Here is a 21,681-nt window from a genome sequence, read left to right as displayed (position 1 = left end):
TGCTCCCTGATCAGAGGTATGTGAGGAACTGAATCTGTGAGGAAAAAAGGTGTTTCCCAATGTGAATGAATGAATGCATGAATGAAGGAGTGAATGAATGAATGAATAAAACTTATTAAGAAGCATTTTAGATGTCAAGAAGAGCAGTGCAACTCTCTTTCTCGTGGGATAAAGACACAAACCAGGGGGAAAAAACCAAAACTAATTGTCAAAATTTTACTCAGAAAACAACTATGCAACTTTAGGTATTTTCTAAGTAATCTGGCTGGACACCTTCATTTTTCAGATGGAAATCTGATGCCCTGCACAATTAAATGACATGCCCAGAGTTACATGGCAAGATAGTTGCAGAACCAGGGCCAGGATTCAGGTGTCTTAGCTTCTGGTCCAGGGTTCTTTCTACTATGCCATACACAAAAATTTAGAAACTGATCCCAGATTAATCTTCTACTGAGTAGATCTCAATTCTCTGCTTCTCCACGGGATGAGTGGACAAAATTCCTATTCTCTATAAACTCTGAGTGTAATGACCTACAGAATATGTTTGACATTCTCAGTGAGTTTACAATTTCTTTCATCATATCTTTTGCTAAAAACCAATAAGGAAGAGAGAGATTCACAAGTTGTAACCTGGGCAGGACTATATTTATCAGTTCATTTAAACAGAGGTAAACCCTTTGGAAAGCTGGAATAGGAAATGAACTGAGAATAAGGACAAGGAGGCTCTGAAAACATAAAAGACTTGGCCAGGAATTTCATCAAGAAAATGCAACTACATAGGACTGAAACGCTGGCAAAGCTGTTCCACGCATCCCTGACCATCATCTATCCCTCGGCATTGGTCTGCTGTTGTTATTTAAAATAATAAACAAAATAATTACAGAAGGAGATGCATGTCCTCTTAAAAGTTGGGGAGATGACATCACTACTTTCTAAATTTCAAACTGTTAGATTATGCAATTCAGAAAATTGCTATATGCCCTTGGAGAATGCCCATCAACCAATTAAAATGTTGCCCTTGATCCGCAACAGTCACCTCTTGGTCACCCACCTCTTGGCAACTTGAAGCTTCCATTACCCATAAGCAGATCTTCACCCAACCCTTGGAAAGAGCTGAAGCCCCAAGTAACTGACTCAGTTCAACATCCTGCAGTGCACTTATTATCAAGCCCCTGATTTGCCAACATACAAAACACCACACTGAAGGGAAAATATCTAATTGCTGATATTTTTTAAGAAGTGATACACACATAATACTAGATTCTCATCTTAAGAGATCATGTAATAATACGGTTAATGGAACTGGGTGAAATCGCAACAGAAGCCGTTTGGATAATATATGGATAAATGGCCAGACCCCTTGAGGCTTCTCAGATGATTCTAGAAATTACTAACTTCAAGACCTAAATTATATATTTTTTAAATCCTTTACTTTCTTTTTTAAGGAAATGAAAGGGTTGCCTAGCAACATGGCTTAATAAAGAAGAGAAACTTAAGATTTAACCATCAATGACATTGAAGGACTTTGTAGGCAGAAGGAATGAAAGCTACAATCTTTCTTGACTTTGACAAGGTTTTTGATTTTGTTCTGCTTCAGCTGTTCCTCAATGCATTGTAAATTATGGATAAAAATCACTTACTCTTAGGTCAGCCCACAACCGGAAGTGAAATGGAAAGTTCTAAACACATTCCATTAAACTTTCATTATCTTCAAATGCATTTATTCTTAATGCATTAGAAATTCATAACTAATTATGTGGTATTCCATGTTTTTTATTCTATATGATTTCTTTGTACCTCTCTGAGAAAGGTAAGGCTTAAAATCAGTTGTCATATGAATTTGAGCTATGAAATGGACTCTGCTAACCACACACCAACGTAAACGTACTTTTATTTTTCTGACCATGCCGATGAATTTTTACAAGCCTCTTATAGCCTTTCGCTCTGTCCCTATATGGCCAATGGCCCACATTTGCAAAATGATGCCTCAAGTCAGGCTGTAGCCATGGAAAAGAGCAGCCCTGGGCTCATTTGCTCATCGCCCAGCCCATTGAGCTAAACCATGACAGGCTTCGACACCACAAAAGTTTTCAATGAGTTGGTGAAGACCATGAAGGGATTTGCTGAAAACCTAGTTCAGAACTGATCCCAGGAACCTATAGAAGGGTCCTTCTAGATCCAAGAGTAAAACAATAATTTTAATAACCTAAATGATAGAAGAAAATGTACCATTAATTTTGAAGAAGCTACAAGCTGAGTCACCCCGTCAGAACTGGGGGCAGAACTTAATAATAATGGTAATAATATATATACAGCATCTGCTATATGACAGGCACTGCTCTAGTAGCGTGTACACGTACTAGTCCATTTAATCCTCCCAACCAATCCTAGGCGTTAGTAGGCATATCCACTTTACAAATGAGGAAAGTGAAGTTTAGAGCAGTTAGTGAACATCCGTCGAGGCAGAAATGGCCAAATACCAAAAGGGGAAAATTCTAACAGGACTAGTTTGGAGAAGGAAGAGCAAACAGCAAAAATAAGCTATGGGGGTAGAATTAATTAAGGATAGTCAGGGGTAAAAATACCTAGGGGTGCTGCGTTCGTTTGCTAGGGCTGCCATAACATGTTATTACAAGCAGAAAACGGAAATTTTTCTCACAGTTCTGGAGGCCAGAAGTCCAAAGTCAAGGTGTTGGAAGGGATGGTTCCCTCTGGAAGTTTTGTGAGAGAATCTGTTCCATGCCCCTCCTACCTTCTGGGGGCTGCTAATAATTTTTGGCATTCATTGGCCTACAGCATCATCCCATTCTCTGTCTCTGTCTTCACGTGGTGTTCCTATGTCTCTGTGTTTTCTCCTTTTATGTATCTTATAAGGACACTCGTCATTGGATTTAGGGTGGATCCTAATCTAGGATGATCTCATTTTAAGATCCTTACCTCAAATACATCTGCAAAGACCCTTATTCCAAATAAGGTCATATTTTGAGGTTCTAGGGGGTCATATCCTTTGGGAGCCACAATTCAATCTACTGTAAGCCCCAAGAAACCTCTGGGCCCAGGGAAGTTTCCTCACGTAGGAAAGGGAGACAGGAGCAATAGCCAACCCTATACAGGGAAGATATGCTGAGTAAAGAAAGGTGTTTTTAACTACTACTCTTCAACCCTAACTTAAAAAAAAAAGAAATTATTTATCAATCTTAGGAAAAGATGAGAGTTCTCAACTTAAAAGCCTTGGGAAAACCTCTCCAAAGATTTATGGATTTATAGATTTAATCACTCACTTTTTTGTGTACATTTTGATGAGTTTTGACATAAGTATACTCCTATGAAACCATTACCACAATCAAGACAGGAATATACCCATCACCTCCAAAAGCTTCCTTGCATCCCTTAATAATCCCTCTCTCCTGCCCCTTCCCGCATCCATAGCCCTAGCCCCAAACAACCATAGATCTGCTTTCTGTTATATGGATTAATTTGCCTGTCTAGAATTTTATGTAGGTAGAATCATACAGAATATACTTTTTGTTTGGTTTCTGTCTTAGTCAGTTCATGATGTTATAGCAAAATACCAACAGACTGAGTAGCTTATAAACAACAGAAATTTATTTCCTACAATTCTGGAGGCTGGAAGTCCAAGATCAGTGCACCAGCATGGGTGAGGGCCCTCTTCCAGGTTGAAGACTTCTCCCTGTGTCCTCGCATGGAAGGGGCAAGGGAGCTCTCTTGGGCCTCCTTTATAAGGGCATTAATCTCATTCACAAGGGCTCCACCCTCATAACCTAATCTCCTCCCAAAGGCCCCACTTCCTAATACCATCACTTTGGGCATTAGGGTTTGCACATATGTATTTGGGGGGTTGGTACACATTCAGACCACTGCAGCTTCTTTCATTCCACATTTTTTTGACATTCATCCAATGTTTGGGGTGTATCACTAGTTCATTCTCTTTTATTGCTGAGCAGTGTTCCATTACAGGAACATACCACAATTTGTTTATCTACTAACTTTTTTTTAAAAGATTTTATTTATTTATTTGAGAGAGAGAATGAGAGAGAGAGAGAGAGAGCATGGGGGGGAGGGTCAGAGGGAGAAGCAGACTCCCCGCTGAGCAGGGAGCCAGATACGAGACTCGATCCTGGGACTCCAGGATCATGACCTGAGCCGAAAGCAGTCGCTTAACCAACTGAGCCACCCAGGCGCCCTATCTACTAACTTTTTAAAAAAAGATTTATTTATTCACTCTAGAGAGAAGTTGTATGCAAGCAAGCAGAGGGAGGGGCAGAGGGAGAGCGAGAATCCAAAGCAGAACTCAGCACAGTGTGAGGAGTCCAAGTGTAGGGCTCGATCCCAGGACCCCAAGATCATGACCAAAGTCGAAAGCAAGAGTCTGACGTTCAACTGATTGTGTCACCCAGACGCCCCTATCCACTCAGTTCTTAAAGGAGTTTCAATCAATAAATTGAGTTGATATTCCAAGATGAGGGGAGAGAACATGAATGATAATTTCTCAGAATTGAGGTTTTCTTCTTTTTCTCCTCCTTTATGGTCTCCCCACCTCACCTCCGAAGCCCTCTCATACGCTTAGCCCCATACCCATACTTCTCTCTTTTTTTTAAAGATCTTATTTATTTATTTGACAGAGAGAGAGAGAGAGACAGAGCACAAGCAGAGGGAATGGCGGGCAGAAGGAGAGGGAGAAGCAGGCTCCCTGCCGAGCAGGGAGCCCGATGTGGGGCTCGATCCCAGGACCCTGGGATCATGACCTGAGTCAAAGGCAGATGTTTAACCGACTGAGCCACCCAGGCGCCCCCATACCCATACTTCTTTCCCCAGCCCTCAGTTGCTGAAACCGAGGAATCCCTGTGGGACACCAGTTGAGGTCTCAGTTAGCTCCTTCAGGCGTTTTGTCAGCCTCTTCCAGCGCCTGCCCTTCTCTCCGGGGATACCGCCCCTCCCCACATCTCTGATCTCCCTCTGATTCTTTTACCTCCTCCCTGGGTCTGCCTTCTACTCTCCCACTGTCTGTGCTCTGTTCACCTTGTCCAGAAAGAACTATAGGTCGGCCCCAGCCCAAATCTGTTCAATTCCTGGGTTTCTGCCAAATATATTCCAGTTATTTAATTCAGGGAGGCAGCAGGGTAGTGTCTGAGGGCACAGACTCTGGAGCAGGCTGCCACACAGCAGCTGTGACTTGGCCCCCTGCCTCTGTTTCCTCATCCACCATGGAGGGCAACAGTCCTCCCTCCTGTGACTGTCATGAGGATTAAATGAGATATAGTAAGCATTATATATGCACTCCATAAAATAGATACAAATCAACGTTCAAGAACTCTTCCTCACCGCAAAAAATTCTACTTGCATTCATAGATTTATTCAGTCAAAGATGATTTGTCAAGGAACTCTCTGTGGCAGGAACTCTTCTCAAAATGGAGGAATAAAGCAGTGAACATAGCATACACAAACTACATTCTCCTAGGGCAGACAGATAGTACAGAAACTGGCAACTAAAAGTATAAACCATGTCTGTTAAGTGCCATGGGGACATACAAAGTAGCCTAAAAGCAGGATTGGGGATTTCTAGGAGGGGGTCCGAGTGGGATGAGCCGAGTTAGAGAGTTGCAGTCGGGGTGATCAGGAAAGCTCTTCACGACAAGGCACCCTCTGAGAGCAGACCTGAATGGTCTCAGGAAATGTGCCATAGGCCCCATCTGGGGAAAGAACATCCTTGGTGGTAGAAACAAGTTCAAAGGCCCAGGGGTCCTTGCTGCCTGGCTGTCCAGCAGCTGGTGTAGATTGGCTGACTGTAGATGGACATACCATGTTGAATTTTCATTAATTTCACTCATTTTACTGTCAGAATCTCTCGACCTTGATGTATGTTTTTTTCCCCCAAATGTTCAGAGATGGATACTTTGGCTGTGAATTTAGATTGGCTGTGAATTTAGAGCCTCAAAGCTTTTTAGCATACAGATACAATACTGGTTAGGGTGGAATCCAAAGGAAATGGGTTGCCCTCATCACGCTGTGTTTAGACAGTCACCATGATGCTGGGATGCTTGGGGAGGAGTGGGCACTAGGGATCACCCTCGATGCCCTCAGGGCATCGCTAGGAGACTGGCCACTTAGATCTGGGCTTAGCATCTGAAAGGGATTGGGAGAATGTTGAGAGGCTTTGCAGAGAGCAACCAAGATAATAAAAGTATCCGAAAATAAATCCAGAAGAGGCATTTTAGGAACTGAGCATGCAATTATTTAGTTTGAAGAAGAGATGCTTATATGTTCCTTTCCTAAGCCTATTTCCTGGAATACAACAGGCTCAACTTGCAGCATGATGATTTTACAGATGTTTGTGGAAAACAAACCCAACACAAAACCCAGAGCTTCCTTATAGGAAGGCTTGTTAAACAGTGCAGATTGTTTGAATCCCACACTCTGAAATTATTGAAAGGAAGAGGAATATGAAAAAAAAATCCCCCACCTATAATTTTTAACCTTGTCAGTTTGACTTGTTCCTAAAACTGTATCATCATGAAGCAAATCAGTTTTTAAAAAAAAAAAAACAAAACTACAAAAAATAAGAAGCTGAGCCAACATCTTCCTAGAATTTCTGCCTAAGGGCTATCCAACCCTTTCCTGAAATGGTCCCCATGGTAGGGGGGGCTGGTCCGTCTCCGCCTTTGAATGGAATCTCAGGCAGGTCCCCAGGAACTTTTCCAGTTACTCTTAGGTAATCAAAAGTCTTCTGAGCATTTTCAATTGCAGAAAAAAATCTCATTTCAGTAATTTGAATGTCTCATAAAAAAAGCATAAACAATAAAAGGGAAAAATTGATAGAGCTTTCTCAAATTTGAAAAATCTTTTCTTCAAAAGGCAACACTAAGAACATGAAAGAGCAAATCACAGACTGGAAGAAGTTATTAGCAACATGTACCTGACAAAGAACTTGTGCCTAGACTATAGGAAGACTCTAATTATACAGCTCAACAGATAATAGAAAACTAGTAGATCAATTTTTAAAAATGGGATAAAATATTGAAGAGACATTGACAAAAGAAAATATACAAATGACCAATAAGCACCTAATAAGATGCTCAACATCATTAGTCATCTGGAAAATGAAGATTAAAACTGCAATGAGATACCACCACACAACTGCTAAAATAGCTAAAATTTAAAAGTCTGACATGACCAAAAGTTGTGAAAGGTGTGGAGCAACTGGGATTCCCATAATTGTTTGTGGCAGTACTATAAAATGGAACAACCTTTAAGGATGAACACTGGGCAATGTGTTATAAAAGTAAACACCCATGTACCATATAGGTGAATGAAAAGTAAACTATAATATACCCATTCAATAGAGCACTATTCAGGAATAAGAAGGAACACACTGCTGATACACACAACATGGATAGGTCTCAGAAATTTTACACTGAATGAAAGAAGCCAGATACCGGAGTACATACTGTATGATTCCACTCATATGAAATTCTGTAATTTTCATTTTTCTATAAAATTAAAATTAATCTACAGAGGCAGAAGGGAGATCAGTGGTCACCTGGGCTGGAGGAGGATGAAGAATGGATAGCAAGGGGCACAGGGAACTTTTGAAGATGATGGAAATATTGTATGGTAGTTATGCAGGTATACACATGTGTCCAAATTCATTGAACTGTCCACAGAATGGGTGGTCTATTGTATGTACGTTAGACCTTTTAATAAAGGTAGTTTTAAAAATACCCCTTTTGGTATAATAACAACTCCAACCTCTTATTTTATTTAGAGCTTCTCCTTCCCCAAGTTCATCTATACTTTCACCTTGGAAACCTGAAGTGGAGCTGTGAAGGAATGTTGGATTTTATTCTTTCTTCCAGACTCTACTTCTCCCTCCCATAGCTTCTGTTTCTGACCTTCCAGATTTGGGCTAAGGAGGGAGAATTTTAGGGAAAGATGGCCACAGTCTTTGAATACAGACATAATGGGACATTTGTACACTTGGGACTTGGCAGATGTCTGAGGCTGGCACTTAGTGTCCTGGAAAGCTTTTATGGTCTGGGAGATTGCTCTGTTGTGCACCCCTGCTGAAATTCCCAAGACATGGCTGACATTTCTCCTCTGACATTGAGCCTCAGTGCCTTATCATCAGGGATATACCTCACACAGACTCTCCCTTTCTCGAGGCCCATTCACTCCTCCGCACAGCCCCCCTGAGCAAGGCTCTCTTGAAATGACTCCTCAGTGGACCCTCGGAGAGGTGTGCTTGGCCCACTGGAAAACTCTGCATTCTTGCCCCCGCCACTAGGGGGAGCAATGATAGCAATGTGACCTCACTCTGTTCTCATACTAGGCCTCATGCTCTCACAAACTTTGGGAGAGGGTCAAGCCCCCTGGTTTTCTTGAATTCCCCTTTGTCACTCGGTTTCAGGTAGGGAGGAAGCACCCCCCACTCCTCCATGGGGTGGGCTGGAACAGGAAGCTCACACAATGACAACCTCTCCAAAGATCCAGAGAAAACCTCGTCACAAAACAGTTACTGGCTGCCCCCTTAGTAAGTTCTTCACAGTGGACTTACCTTGCTTTGGCTCCTGAGTGTAGACAGCATCTACTCATTTCTTCTTGACCTTTGGGGCCTCTGTTTACATTGGTACAGAAAGCATTCTGTTTTAGAAATCTAATTACATATAGATGACTTGTGATGGTAAATACCTACAAATAAATTCTGATACTTTCATGAAAATGCTGCTCAAATATTCTGAAATTCAAATGTATCATATTATGACATGGCAATAGATCCTTTTTTAAATTTAAATTCAACTTAGTTAACATATAGTATAGTATTAGTTTCAGGGTAGAGTTCAGTGATTCATCAGTTGCATATAACACCCAGTGCTCATTACATCACGTGCCCTCCTTCATGCCCATCATCCTTCATGCCCATCATCCTTCATGCCCATCCTCCAGTTACCCCATCCTCCCACCCTCCCCTCCAACAACCCTCAGTTTGCTTTCTAGAGCTTCTCGTTTGCCTCCCTCTTTTTTTTTTGTCTTATTTTCTTTTTCCATCCCTTCCCCTATGTTACTCTGTTTTGAGTGAAATCGTATGATATTTGTCTTTCTCTGACTGATTTATTTCACTCAGGTTAATACCCTCTAGTTCCATCCACATCATTGCAAATGGCAAGATTTCTTTTCTTTTCTTTTGATTGCTAAGCAATATTCCATTGTATCTATGTACCACATCCTCTTTTTCCATTCATCCATTGATGGACATCTGGGCTCTTTCCATAGTTTGGCTAATGTGGATATTGCTGCTATAAACACTGGGGTGCACGTGCCCCTTCAAGTCACTATTTTTGTGTCCTTTGGATAAATACCTAGTAGTGCAATTGCTGGATCATAGGGTAGTTCTACTTTTAACTTTCTGAGGAACCACCATACTGTTTTCCAGAGTAGCTGCACCAGCTTGCATTCCCACCAACAGTGTAAGAGGGTCCCCCTTTCTCCACATCCTCTCCAACATCTGCTGTTTCCTGAGTTGTTAATTTTAGCCATTCTGACTGGTGTGAGGTGGTATCTCCTTGTGGTTTTGATTTGTATTTCTGGTAATAGATCCTTGATTAGAGTTATCTTCATATAGAATTTTTTCTTTATAAATAGCATGTTTTACAAGCATGATTTGAATTTTTAATATCGGAAAAAAGTTTTAACAATACCAAAAAAAAAAAGCCTTTACTATTTTGTGGCAAGGGGATTTTATAAGAATCTACTGCTTTTTCTGGAAAGTACCGATAAATGTAATATGACCAATCTATGGGCAACTCTAACAATTTGTGCTGTCTTTAGGCCAGCTTCCCTGAGTAGGCAAAGGTTATTTTCTCAGTCTTTCTATTCTGGTTAATTCTTAAGGTCTAGAAGGACAGGTGTCTTTTGATATGAAGAAGACCTGTGGCAGACAAGGGTGTGGCTCTAATTCAGTCAGAGGACATGAAGAATGGCCCAGGCTAGGGAAAGCTGTGCTTCCCCTTTCAGGAACTTGGCAGCTGAGACAATACTTGAAAAGCAGCCCTCAGGTGTGCCTGGCTGGCATCTTAGTGTCTATGTAATTCTAGAAGATTCTGCTCTGGGCTGTCCCTTGAGCCCCAGCAAGAATTCCTTCCATAATGACAAAGCATGAGAACAAGGCTCTTACAGTTTCTTTTACAAGTTTTAGGAGGATAAAATGGTTCCAATTTTTAAAGATTCATCTGAGGTTTAAGCACTATTTCCTAGAAAGTCTGTCAAAACTCCCCATATTTCTTCTGCTTTTTAAAAAAAAGCACAAAATTCTGAAGATATTCACATCTCATCTTTAATCTCATTTGTTAGCTTCACTGAATCACAGAACTGTTAGAGCCATATGTAACCTAAGAGCTTGGTTACGTCATAGATAAGTAAATGATGACCCAAGGAAGTGAAGTGACCCAGTTCCCACCACTCAGACCAGACTCCAGACTCTCCCTCAGGCTCTCACTGGGTTTCTCAAGCTCAGTACCATTAACATTTTGGGCTGGATAATTCTTTGTTGTGAGGGGTCATCCTATACATTGTGGGATGTTTATCAGCATCCCTGGCCTCTACCCACTGGATGCCAGAAGGACCTTTTTGCCCTCCTTCATTGTGACAGCCAAAAATATCTCCAGACACTGCCCAAGTGTCCCATGGGGACAAAGTCTCCTGCTTGAGAACCACTTGTGTACCAATTTCCCCAGCCCCCTACCACAGGGAGCTAGGGGATGGTCAATGTTAATAACAACAGCTGTCTGTAGAGGTGCACCTTGCTTGCTTCACTTCTCCCACTCAGCTGCTAACTGAACCCAATCTTTCCTACCAAACGCCTCCTCAGTGAGAGGTAAGCCCTGCTCATGGTTAACAGGCCCACAGGAATCAGGAAATCCTTTTCTGCTTCTGCAGTTCCCTTCGGTAATTTCCTGTGTCTGTGTCCCGTCTCCCAACCCCTTTCTGAGCTCCCTGAAAGTGGAGGCATGTCCTCCCTGATTGGCATAATTCATTATTGGCATAATTCATCCCAGATCGGCCCTACTGCCTAGGGTGCCGGGTACAAAGCAGAAGCACAATAAGTGCGATTGGTTAAACAACTCTTCAGTGAGGCTGGATCTTGGCAAACACAAAGACACAGCTGCTCCGATGTTTCCATGTGTAAACAGAGTGAACGTGAAGGGAACATACCCCGGAAAATGATTGAGTCCCCTCTATGGCTCAAGATCTACATATGGAGTCACCTTGAGAAGGCCGAGTACTATGGAGCCGGGAAGGTTAAATCCTCTGGGACTGATGTTCTTTTTTTGCTTTATGTAAAGCGAGGTTGGAACTGAGTAAACTTGGAGTAAAAAGGCCAATGCAGTGAAGACAAAAATATTCCTGAGATTGCCACATTTATGTTCTAAGTGACTAGCTGTGTTGATGACGAGCCTGTCATGTCGGGTGCTCTTTTGGCCAGAACGTTTCTGTGGAAAGAAAGAATAAACTCTGCTCTCAGGTAACTACACTCAAAATGAAAGAGACTCAGATCGTACTTACCGTGGTGACCATTTCACAATGGATACCATTATTAAATCATCATATTGTGCACCTGGAAACAATATGATGTTATCTGCCAATTACACTTCAGTAAAAAAGACCCACTCATTCACTCATTCTCTCATTTGTTTTGTAATTCATTTGATAAATACATAGGAAGAATGTATGTATCAAAAATGGGCACAGAGGCAAATTGCCATGGAACAACACTACCGAGAGAACATCAAGAATGCCTGGCAAATAAATAAATAAATAAATAATGCCTGGTGAGGGTACAGCCACTATGGAAAATAGTATGAAGGATCCTCAAAAACAGAACTGCCATATGATCCAGCAAATCTACTTCTGGGAAAAAATCCAAAGAGAAGGAAACCGTGAATTCAGAAAGATGCCTGCACCTCCATGTTCACAGCAGCAGTATTTACAATAGCCAAGACATGGAAACAACCTAAGTGTGTATCAGTGGATGGATGGCTAAAGAAGTTGTGATACAGACATACAACAGAATACCATTCAGCCATAAAGAATGAGGAAATCCTGGCATTTGTGACAATATGGATGGCACTTGAGGACATTATGCTAAGTGAAGTAAGCCACAGTTAACACTGTTACGAGCGAGATACATGGGGAAATGAAGACAGTAGATCCTAAGAGTTCTCACCACAAGGAAAAACTGTTTTTTCCCTTTATCCTTTCTTTTCATTGTATCTATATGAGAAGGTGGATATTAGCTGAACTTCTCGTGCTATCATTCCACAATGTATGTAAATCAAACCATCATGTTGTATAACTTCAACTTATACAGTGATATATGTCAATTATTCTCAAGAAAACTGGGGAGAAAAAGAATTAATTAAAAAATTAAAAATGAAAAGAATGCCTGGTGAGGGAATTTGTCCTAGAAATGGTATTTGGGTGGCATAGGACACTACTGCACTCCACAAAGAAGGAATGGCCTTCCCCACCACTGGGGGCCAATGGAAGCTCTGGATGGAAATGCGTCTGATAATGAGGTTTCCCCTCTCTGAGAGCCCCCACTCCACTTCCTAAGGACAGGAAAAGCAGCATATAGATGGTAATGTCCTGATTTCAAAGGGCCGATTTTGGCTGTGCACGTAATGGGATGTCACCACAAGGCCAGTCAGAGGTGAGCAAGGCCGAACTCATCCAGCCGCATCCTGCACTCAAAACCCCACCGTGGCCACAGCTGGGGGGAACTGGTCCTCTCCTCAAAGTGCCCAGAGGACTTCTTGTCACTCAAGTGATCCCTTATCCTCCCATTACAGACTAAATATTTGTGCTTCCCCCCTGCTCATATGTTGAAACCCTAACCCCAGTGTGACTCTATTTGGAGCTGGGACCTCCAAGGAAGTAATTAAGGCTAAATGAGGTCATAAAGGTGGGGCCCTGACCCAACAGGACCATGCTGGCACCTTGATCTCAGACTTCCAGCCTCTAGATCCGTGAGAAAACACATTTCTGTGGTTTAAACTACCCAAGCTATGGTATTTTGTTATGGCGGCCTGAGCAGGCTAAATTACACTCTCTCCCCCATGAGCTGGAATCCCTGACCAAGTTAAAAGGCCCTTGGTTCACCCATTCTGTTCAGGAAGTTTATCACCATTCAACTCGGCTTTCCCAGTCTAATGACCTTACATTACATTACATTACATTACATTACATTACATTACATTACATTACATTACATTACATTACATTACATTACATTATTGGGTAGGACTCCATGCTCTATCCTGACTCTGCCATTTAATCTTTACGAGGTTGGCGACTGTTATCCCCACTTTGCACATGAGGAAGGTGAAGCTCAGAACAGTTAAAAAACTTGCCCAAGATAAGACTAATCTAAGTGGTGGAGATAAAACTAGAACACAGATCTGAAAGTTCCTTATGATCATCTGATATGCACCTGCAAGGGATCCTAATCTTTGCCTGGCCTGTTTTTGCTATCACCAATCTCTGACCTTCTTTTATTTCTTCATTGGGCTGCCCTTAGCTCTTCCTCATCCAGGGCCTCTCTCTTGAGCGAGTTTGCTAACACTGTTATAAACTCAGATCTGGCCCTGACCGGCAGCCTCCTCCTCCCTTCCTCTGTAGCCTTCTGGACCAACCTGTCCCACCCTTTGGATGTAGCTCAGGTTCCCAGAACCTCCGTGCAGAGCTGGGGCCCCAGACATTGCTCCCATCTTTGCTACAGCCCTCTGCCACCCCTCATACACACCCTCAGCAGATGTCTCTTTTTTCTGCTTTACCCAACACACACCCTCCAGGAACATTTATCATCTGGCTGGGGCCATGGGGCCTTGTCACGGGAATGTGAAATGATGCAGTCGTTAAACCATAAAGGCAAGTGTGAGGGGTGAGCAGCAGCCTATGCAACATCACCCAGTGATGGTACAGACCACAAAGGCTATGTGTGTGTGTGTTCAGGGGAGAGCAAGGTGGCTCTGCACCAGCAAGGGCAGGGAAGGTTCTGGAGCAAGTATCATCTGGGACAGCATCAGGCGGTGAGGCGTGGGCTTGGGGGCCAGACATCAAGAGCCAACCTTGTCATTCATTCATTCATCAAATCTTTTATTATGTTCAGGCTGCTATGCGGAGTGTTGGAGAGAGAGTAGTGAACAAGCTCCCTGGGGAAGTCAGACGATAAATAAGATCATGGGCTGGGACAACCCCGAAGGAATAACCAGGGTGATGCGATGGAAGGTACCAGGGGAACAGGAAAGGCATCTTGAGGAGGTGGGGGGGGGGCACCCTACGCAGAGGAAGAAACAGCCCTGAGGTAGGGAAGGACTTTCTGAGAATGAGGAACAAAAAGAGGCCAATGGGGCTGGAGGACAGTGGCAATTTTTATAATTTAACTCCAGAATTAAGTTATTCTGAAAGACCTAATGGATTTGGGGAAAATCCACAAAATGATAAAATGAACCATTCCAGAGTCCCAAAAACGAACCCTGGTTCCCTAACACTAACCCCAGTGGGCGCCTCCTGCAGGGCAGGCACTGTGTGTGCTGCTTTTATTTCTGTGCTTCAGCTCTCTTGGTCCCAATAACAGTCCTCCGGGGTACATGCTATCCAAGGTCGCACGGCTGACAAGGGCCACACTGGGGCCCAAACCCGTGCACTCAGGCTCTAGGTCTTCGCTCAGCCGCGACATCACACCTCCTCTCCTGTCTTTTCTCCAAGGTCCAGTCCAGGTGCAGTTACATCAAGAAGGCTGTCTGGGACTCCCGTCTCTTCACTTGCTCCTTCCTTGTTTTATGATCTCAAAACGCACCTAGTGTCTGCAGATCCAAGGGCATCTGGCTGCGGCCTCAAGAGGCACACCTCAGCACTCCACCCCTTCTGGCTTCACTTCTGATTCTGAACCAAAGGACAGCTTCCTCTCCTTCTGCAACTTATTTTTTCTCTGAGGGCCTCAGTTTTCCCACCTGTAAAATGGGCTGCTGTGAGCCCTCAATGGACCAAGGTGGATAAGAGAGCCTCACTCAGCCCTGTGCTTGCTTTTCCTTCAAGGAGGCAGAAAATGTCAGAGGTGAGGATGAAGCAAAGCTGTTGATTCGGATTCAGTCTGCTAATTAGGATTCAGTCACACCATTTTCCAGAGTACACCCATTTCTAAAAGCAAAGTTCTCCACCGCCAGGACCTCAAGGTAGGAAGTGGATGCCAGACAACTTTCTAGAGAGTGGAAATCCACGTCTTCTGACTTCTGTGCAGTACCCTCCCTGGCACAGGGGGCCCAGTGTCATCTGGGGAGAGGAAGAGAGACATGAGCTGGGCTAAAAAAGGGGCAGGGAGCCAACGGGCATCCGACAGCCTCAAGAAAGCAGGACATGGTGTGTCTGCCACCTCCAGCCCTGGTATAGGGGGAAGCTGGGATTGAGTCCAAACAAGGATACGTGTGCCAGGGACTCGTCACCGCCACTCCCCACTTCTGCATCCTGGCCCTAACTCCACACATCTTATCCTTGGCAGATGAGGGAAGGTTGAAAGCCATAGCCGTCTTCAGAATGGGAGGTGGCTGGGGGTGTGGGGCCATGAGCCCCTTACAGTCTGGAAGGTCTTTGCTTGGGATAAGTCTGCCTAATGTGTCCACTGGAGGCAAAGGGGTCAGTGAGCCCCTCGTTCTGTTCAAATGGCTGTCCCAGCCTGACTCAGCATCTGGCCATCACACAGTTGGTACCTTGTGTGCTAGAGCCACTCCCCGAGCCTAACACTGTGATCAGAGTCCAAAGGGCCGCCAGAACCATCTCTTTTCCTTCCCCTGCCTCTGAGAGGTTTTCTAGAGAGGCATTATGACTCATGGTTAGTACTAACTGCCTGGCTGGGATCCCATCTCTTCCGTGTGAACTGGGCAATGGAACCGCTATGGGCTTCAATTTCCTCATCTGTAATATAGATTAATAATGGTAGCCACCTCAAAGAGTTGTTATGAGAATACATAAGTTAGTACTTTTTTTAAGCTTATTTATTGTTTAAGTAATCTCTACCCACCATGGGGCTTGAACTCACGACCCTGAGATCAAGCATCGCATGCTCTCTGACTGAGCCAGCCAGGCGCCCTGTAAGTTGGTACTTAGAACAGTGCAAGGCTCATTATGTAAGAGTTAGCTCTTATTATCATTATTATTACAATTACACCTGCTCATCCTGCTGAGCTCCTCTTCCTTAGCCCTTACTAGAGGGCTCTATGTGACACTTGAGACAAATATATAGGCATATCTCTGTGAGGACAAGGGCATCTCCAGTACTCAGGACAATGCCTCATGCAAGTGGGCACTTGGTATATATTTGTAGAGTGAATGAATGAATGAATGCATGCATGAATGCCTAAAGGAGCAAGCAGGAGTGGTTAGTATTTTTTCCCAAGGGATGATTTTTTTTTCCCTAGGCAAGATCGCAGCACTGAAAACTTGCCTTTCAAAGGCCATGTGCTAGACAGCTAACGCTTGGGACCAGGGACCTCTTGTCTCTGCTTCTGGCCATCTTCCAACTAGCTGCACAACCCGAGGCTGTCTAGAGCCTCCATTTTCCTGGTAAGAGTAATAATACCCACCTCCTAAGGGTATGGTAAAAATTAACGAGATGGCATGTGAAATGCACCATGAACTTCACAAAAGAAAACCTTATGTTACATATAGCAAAATTACTTAAAATGTACCAAAAATGCACTGAGTTAATGGGGCTCTTAATTTATTGAGGGCAAAGCATTCCTCTTGTTTAGTTAGCTTCATGCCTCTGGATGGATCCATCCATCCATCCAGAGGCAAAATTATGTTTATCAGTTAGCCCTCTGAAGACAAATCAAGTTCATTTTATTCACTGCAGGTTTCAAATGGCAAGGGAAAATATCTGTCCCCATCTCACCAGCTTAAATAAAACCCAGTTTAGTATTCGGAGAATTTGGCACGGTTTGGAAGAGATTTCCAGGGTTGTAATGCTTGTCCAGTTAACCATAGAGTCTGGCAACAAAAGTCTATTATAGTTAAAGGTTGTCCTCCTAACTAGCATCCTAAACACAGAGCAGTTGCCTGTCAGCACTCAAGTCCCTGCTGGGAGTGCGGGGGCGAGGTGCAGGGGCACTGGGGGCAGGGGCTGCTGATGCACTGAGGCTCACGTGCACAGTGACTCCATCCAGTCTTGCTGTGATACTGCACAAATAAGGTGTTGACTTTCTAAAGATCCCTTAAAAAACTCTTAGGTGTCAGCCACTGATCCCCACAGGACTATGGCTTCCATTTGCTTCTAAATTCCGCCCTCTGAAAAAACCTTGTCATTATGCTTAAATGGTGATTGAAGTCCCCTTTTCTGTCAAATACGAATGAGCAGAGTCCAGAATGAATGTTTCAGAATGAAGCGAAAGGCAGATCAGTATGAACTTCGTGACTCAAAAGATGCCTTGACAGAGCATTTCCCAAGGTAGTCTTCCCAGGAGAGAAGTTAAATAAATGACACCAGGAAGAAAGACAAAGTTGTAATTAAGACTGGATGATTCTGGGGGTACCTGGGTGGCTCAGTCGGTTAAGCGTATGCCTTCAGCTCAGGTCATGATGTCAGGGTCCTGGGATCAAGCCCTGCATCAGGCTCCTTGCTCAGCAGGGAGCCTGGTTCTCCCTCCCCCATCCCCTGCCCATGCTCTCTCTCTCTCAAATAAATAAATAAGGGGCGCCTGGGTGGCTCAGTCGGTTAAGCGACTGCCTTCGGCTCAGGTCATGATCCTGGAGTCCCGGGATCGAGTCCCGCATCGGGCTCCCTGCTCAGCGGGGAGTCTGCTTCTCCCTCTGACCCTCCCCCCATCTCATGTGCTCTCTCTTTCATTCTCTCTGTCTCTCAAATAAATAAATAAAATCTTAAAAAAAAAAATAAACATTCAAATAAATAAATAAAATCTTTAAAAAAAGACTGAACAATTCTAAATGAAACAGACTTCCTTACTGCAGAAATTCTCAGAGCCCTTAATGTATTAACATGCACCGTGAATATCTAAGAGAGGATTATAGTACCCATGATTCTCAGGTTTGTTTGACCAGGAATCATTTTGCATTACCCCTTGCCTCAAAGTCAACATCTCAAGGACTAAGAAAAACTGCTTGTTAGCATAGCAAACTCTCCCACAAAATAGGCCTCTTCACCCTCTATCAACTGCAAAGTAAATATTACTCCTATTTCCCTGTAAGCATGGAAAGCAGCCAAAAGGCACTACAGCCTTTATTCTGACTCACAATATCCTGTTCGGCTTTTTTTTTTTTTTTTTTAAGTTTGTTCTCTTAGACCAAAGCCATCTGAAGTATTAATCTTCAGCAAGTCCAGTAGTTGGTCATTAGCAAGTGGGTCTATGACAAGTCCACAGAGTTCGGCTATTTGAAATGGTGGCCGACTACACAAACTACAGCCTACAAACAACGTCTGCCGCATTAACTGATTGCATTCATGTGGTAGGGCCAGCCCAACGTCCAGCAGGCTCGGGGGTCACAAGTTTATGGATGCTGCCTGGGCAGAAGCTGTCTTCTTTAAGATGACTTCATTTGGTAGAGACTGTTAATTGTTGGTCCACCATCATGCTCCCTTTCTTCCACACGCTGGAACCCCTGATTTGTATGTGGGCCAGGAACACTAGAATAAAGGTTTCATTTCTTAGGTTCTCTTGCAGCTAACTGTGGTCACATCACAGCTGACATGGCCCTTTGGGGTCCCCCTCACCTTTTTCTTCAAACCTTTCCCCTTCCTGCTGGCTAGAATGTGGGCAGTGGCTGGTACTTAGGCAGCCCTCTTAGACCATTAGATGGAAGCCAGTTACTAGGGTACACAAATAACAAAAGCAACGGAGCCCTAGACCCTGACAACTTTGTGAACTGGACTGTTCACCTCTGGATTCCTTCTGCCTGAGAGAGAAATACATTTCCCTCTTGATCAAGCTATTTTGAGTCTTCTGTCACAGCTGGATTAAGTCTTAACCAATACAACTGAAAGCACACAAAAATGTTCTTACTGGGAAATAATTTTAAACTTACAGAAAAGTTGCACGAAGAGTACAGAGAAGTCTATACCCTTTATCTAGGTTTGGCAGTTACTAGTAGTTTGCCACATTTGCTTTATCGTTCTTAATTTTATCACACAATTTTTAACCATGTTAGAGGGAACTGTATATATCATGCGCCTTTACTCTTAAACACTTCATAATGAACAAGGACAGGGACAAGGACAAAAGCCCACATGATAGTCACCAAATTCAGGAATTTTATCATTGATACAATACTACTATTTCATTTATAGGTCATGTTCTAATTTTCCCAATTGCCACAATAATGTCTTTTCCAGCCCAGGATCTAATCAGAATCACCCATTTATTTGTCATCACTCAGATATCAAATTTTAAGGGAGTAGTTCTTTTAAAAAAAAAAAAGGAAACATCCAAATTAAAAAGAAATCATATTCTAGGCCCCTGAATGCAGTAGCTTCCCCCAGCGCGTTTTCCCACACAAGATTCTTCTTTCATTATTCCCCAATCCTGCTTCCATGACTGCCCCCCATCCCAGTCACAGTGAGGTCATCGTCACTGCCGTGTTAGAAATCTTCACCTATGCAGCAGTCAAGAGGGGAGAATAGCCCCCTGTGCACATCATTTCCAATAACTGCCTGATAGAATCAACACACTAGAAAAAATTGCTCAGGCCCTTGACAAAGAGGTGGGAACATGGATCACTTAGGCCCCCTGAATGTAACTAGTCAGTAAGCAGTTGAGTTTTGTTCGGATAAGGTAGCAATCAATCTTGCAATGCATTTGATAAAGGTAACTTAGAAGATACAATTCATTTGTCGTTGAGAGTTTATTTGCATCCTATCTGTCTTTATGGCAAGAACCAGGTTTGCTGATAGCCTGTTTATTGATGTACAGCAGAGCTCTCTACAAGTTCATTGAGCTTATTCATTAGGCACTAGTCAATTACCTGTATTTTATAATGAAAAGAAACTATTTTATTAATGAAATTAAGATGAGTAGGTGGCTATATTACTAAAATAATCACCCTGTTCTCAGGAAATAGTTACTAAGGAATCACAGTGTTGGGGGGCTGGCCATCAGTCTGCTGTTGGGGTGGGGACTCTGCCTGATACATGAGCTAGCAAGAACCAGCTCCTTCAGACACACTTGGTGGGCCTGGTGAGAAGATAGGGAAGCCCCACACCTAAGGATAACCCCATCTGTCCTGGCAGATCCTTATATCCCTCCACTGTCCATTCAACTAGGGTCCCACGGCCAACTGGGAATGAATAAGGGACAGGGTGGGAAGGTAAAGTTTTTCTGTCAAATTAAATGCATTGATTGCACTTTCAGGGAAGGTCACGGTCTTCTGTAATGGCTGCCACATCTTCAAACTACAGTCCCGTTGACTTAGAATCATCAGAAGTGCAAATAGAAAGAGAAAGAAAACCACAGGTGGTACAAGCATTTCCATGTAGAACAGAGCCACCCTAACCACAAAATCCTTGAAAGTCCCACACTCTGCAGCCCAGCACCTTAGGCACCCTTGTGCTGCAATTATTAGTGGCAGACTGATTCCAAGTGGGAAGAGATTTCCAGACAAGCCTCTGCAGACCAGAAAGTAGAGAGAAGAGGTGTGGGACAGTGCAAGGAGGAGGTGGGACCGCCAGCCATAGCAGGATCAGCAGCTGGTGGGACTCCTGCTTCTGTCCCTCCTCTGGTTCTGCCCACCATGAGAATGTGTCCCCTGCATTTCTTTTCTTAGGGCTTTGAACCTGCACATGGAGACATCAGCACTCTGTCTTCCATGACCTTCCAGCTCTCCCTCCTCAACCCCTAAATCCTGCTGCTGTGAGGGAACATGTCCACCTGAGGGAGATTACAGACCCTGGACCCAGACCTGAAGACTGTCCCTCCACTCCAGCCACATCCTCATGCCTTCACCTAGTCAGGGAATTTTTAATCCGGGCTCATGACATGTCAACAGTCATTTGTGCTCAGGTTAAAATCCATTCTCCTCCCAAGCCCCTGGGGAGAAGCCCCAAGGAGCCCTCCGCCCTCCCCGCACTTGCTCACTGTGCCTGTTTCCCCTGCTCTGACCCACCAAGCTCCTTCCGTCCGCCCTCATGCTTTCTGAGGTCCTGTCTTCCAGGAACACTCCATTCCAGAACTTCGCTCCTGAGCCCTTGAAATGTCACCTCCGCATTGCTTCTCAAACTATTCCAACGGTCTCCCTCTTCTGAGCCTGGTGTTTCTCTGTGCTCTCAACCTGTTTATCCGCGACTCATCACTGCAGTAGAGCGGGCACTGGGATGTGCCGTATCTCTGCGTGGACACAGCACAGGCACACCGTGCGCTTTCAACACATATTTCTGCTCTGAAGGAACGGGTAAGATGGAATCCAGAATCTCATCAGCACAGATACTGTTCCAGAGGCTAGCGGTAATGAAAATCGGTATCATCAACCTCCTCCTGTAAGTGTTACCAGAGGCAGTTAAAAATCACTGTAATGGAAAAATGCCCTAGTTGAAAGAAAGAAAGAGAGAGGAAGGAAGGAGAGAAAGAAAGAAAGAAAGAAAGAAAGAAAGAAAGAAAGAAAGAAAGA

General features: G+C 43.7%; 1 protein-coding gene across 2 annotated transcripts in view; it reads right to left on the bottom strand.

The window, feature by feature from the left end:
• The window catches only part of TRIM2 (tripartite motif containing 2), a 162,638-nt gene that overhangs the window by 119,717 nt on the left and 21,240 nt on the right, over positions 1-21,681 (bottom strand). The window lies entirely within an intron of this gene.

The sequence above is a fragment of the Callorhinus ursinus genome, unplaced genomic scaffold (genome assembly GCF_003265705.2).
Source record: "Callorhinus ursinus isolate GAN/ISIS: 27379988/994484 unplaced genomic scaffold, GSC_fseal_2.0 scaffold4, whole genome shotgun sequence".
Lineage (NCBI taxonomy): Eukaryota > Metazoa > Chordata > Mammalia > Carnivora > Otariidae > Callorhinus > Callorhinus ursinus.
The sequence above is the reverse complement of the archived record's forward strand: the minus strand, read 5'-3'. Positions and strand labels throughout refer to the sequence as shown.